We start from the raw sequence: 3,203 nt of genomic DNA, 5'->3' as shown, positions 1-3,203 counted from the left end.
TCTGCAATGAATTGAACTAATCTTCTGCTGATGGAGATAAATCAGAAAGAAATCCACCAAAATGACACTAAATAATAATTTAGCAGTTATTGTACTTGGCAGTGTAGTGTTTCGCTTTAATCAACAGTCAAGTTGTAAGCCATTTTTAATTTTTCATTAATGATGCATATGAATATAATAGATATTTTCAGGAGTAGTGTTCAAAGATATACACATATACACACATAGAAATGTGTTCAAAAGTGCATATACAGATAGGTATATATTTGCACAGTATTTATAGAAGTAGTTTTTTTTTTTTTTTTTTTTTGAGATAGACTCTTATTCTGTTGCCTTGGATAGAAAACAGTGGTGTTATCATAGCTTACTGCAACTTCAAACTCCTGGGCTCAAGTGATCCTCCTGCCTCCGCCTCCCTGAGTAGATGGAACTTCCTTCCTGACTGCTATTCTGATGCAGCAGTCTGGAGCTCCAGCAGACCCGCAGCACCATCTTTTCATCACAGGATAATAAACATGGAAATAAACAGCCCAAACTCTGAAGGGATGGAGCTATAAGATTGAAAGAGAACAGCTCAGTCAAGGCCAATAGCTTATCCTCCCAGATTCTTTTTAATGTGTTTTTTAAAAAATTTTGAAATAAACACCCTTTCTCTAATTCATTGTTAGTTGAGTATTCCTGTTTCATGCAACAACATGATCTTCTAAGAGGTTGTGCCAATTAACCTACCTACCAGCATTTTCTGAGAACACTCATTTCTGCACACTGCTGCTTATACTGAAGGTTATCAACCCTTTTAATTTTTACAAATCTGGTGAACAAACATTCTATTTTGTTTTAATTTTTATTTTTCATCATCAATGAGGTTGACTACGTTCCATATACTAATGCCATTTTTGTTCGTGATTTAACGATTGATACGTGTTACTCATTTTCTGTGCCTTTATGGCCTCTAGCAAACACTTGAATTTGCGAGGATAGACGATAATGGATTTTTGCTTTTTGCGTTTCTGGCTGTACTAGGCATATGGTCATTTCACTGTTCATTAGCACCTCTCCCAGACAGGAGGTTGAAGGAGGAAGAGAAACTGAACTCCTAGCCATCCATCTGTGGTCTTGATGCACGACTCTTCCCTCCCTCGCAGGCATTGCTCAAGCCTTTTTGAATTCACAGTAGAATTGTTGTCACTGAGAAGTTATTCTTATACATCCTAAGTATAAAACTCATGAGAAGAGAGTTGAGATTGGAAGTAAAATAAGATATCCCTCCACGGAGTAAACAGAAAGATTGTGCATGAGTGTGTTTGTCAGACCTCTAGGCGTGTTTAAACGCAGTTCTGTTTTGATCATTATTGTGCTGCTTTCTAGTACCACTGACTATTTGGAATAAATTATACACGATTTTTACAAGCACGGAGTCAAATGGCTTTGCAGTAGAAATTGTGATGTTGATAACCTTGATGTTATTTACAGCTCTCATTTTTTGTTTCCTATCAAGGAATTGAAGAGACACTTGATGTAATATACACAGGAATAAATTACAATGAAAAAACTCCAGTTTTTACTTGTAGTATTTGTCCTGTGCCCTGTCTAAATACTCTGTTGGTCTTCTTAGCCCTACTCAACTTTAAGACTAACCCTCAATGAAATCTTAATTTTTTCCAAGGTATCCATCATGGCCATTTTTCAACATTCTCTCCACAGCATTAGACTATTATAAAAATTAATTCTAATTATATTTATAAAATAAGCTGTATTTCTATATCCAGCTACCTATTATCATTTGGACAGGTGATTATTTTTTCCTGTGACAAATTTAAGTATGTGATTATTTGAAGTTATATGGCTGTCATATATGCTAGTAAATATAGGGGGGGTGTTTGGAAAGTATCCAGCCATGTAGTATTCAAAAAATGGTATTTAAAGTGGTTGGATACTTTCTGGCCAGACTTCTTTTATATCATAACAATTTTTATCACGTGTATTATGTAAAAATTTATGTTTATAGTATAGGTATTAATATATCCAAATATGAAGTAATAATTCTCTCAAATTATCTTCCAATAAAAATGATATTGCCATATATCCAAGTCCTTACAAATTCTCCTAGAAAATGACATTTCTTAATATTTTAAATAGCAAAATATTGCTTGGGGATACATATAGTTTTTCCAGATAATTTCAATCATTTGTAATGATAGGAATGGAAATACTGTACTGAGTTATCTAATGTCAACTGGTTTTTGTCTGTGTTTTAACCAGCTACATTTTATGACTAATTTTATTGCTATTCTTGAATACACCATGTTGAAAATTTTATTACTTTCAAATAATGATAAATGTATTTTTCTCTTACTATTGTTTTTATTTTGTTTTGATATATGATTTCTCACTTCTAGAATATTAATAAATTATAGGGGTATCATTATACATTTTAAAAATTTGTTTCTGATCCTCATGTGACTAAGTATGATATGGCTTCTAATTTCAGACTGAAAACTCAAATTTAGGAAATATTATTCCCATTTAGACAATAGTTCATAAGAATTATTTTCTGTTTACATAAAAATATTTTAGGAGAGTTTTAAAAGTAATTTGATGCTTTTGGTTAAACTTTTTTTTTTAATAAAATTCTGGTGTTATTTTATGAGGAAGAAAAAAATAGCCTGTATAATTTTATTTCCTAAAATTCATTAATGTTTTCTTTGCACACTAGTGTATCAACTTTTTAAAAAATATTTCAAGGGCATTACAAAGAAGTATGAATGTATAATATAAACACACACACATCTACATATACCTACACATATTTATATTGATGAATCCAGACTTACTGGGTGATAGATTTCACTTAGAACTCAATTTTGGAGACTCTAAAAATAAGCATGAGAACATCTGAAGGCAGCCATTTCTGTTTTGTGTTTTATGGACTCCTGCCTGGCAGATATCACTGTCTATTTGTAACAATGGTTGCGATCGCACATACAGAAGGAGTCTGTTTGCAAGCTGTGGTGCTCAAGGTTCTAATGATATACAAGGAAACAAAAGCAGTTTGGGGCCTATATTCGATGTGTTTAAAAGTATAATGGGTAAGTTACATCATCAGCAAGACAGCTCCAAAGTCAAGTGTATCAGTTACTTATTGCCAAACAGCCCTTCATGACAAAATAACCTTGAGCTCTATTATTACATAGAGATTACTG

This window comes from Otolemur garnettii, unplaced genomic scaffold, assembly GCF_000181295.1.
Source record: "Otolemur garnettii isolate 467f Iridium unplaced genomic scaffold, OtoGar3 scaffold00026, whole genome shotgun sequence".
NCBI lineage: Eukaryota > Metazoa > Chordata > Mammalia > Primates > Galagidae > Otolemur > Otolemur garnettii.
The sequence above is the reverse complement of the archived record's forward strand: the minus strand, read 5'-3'. Positions refer to the sequence as shown.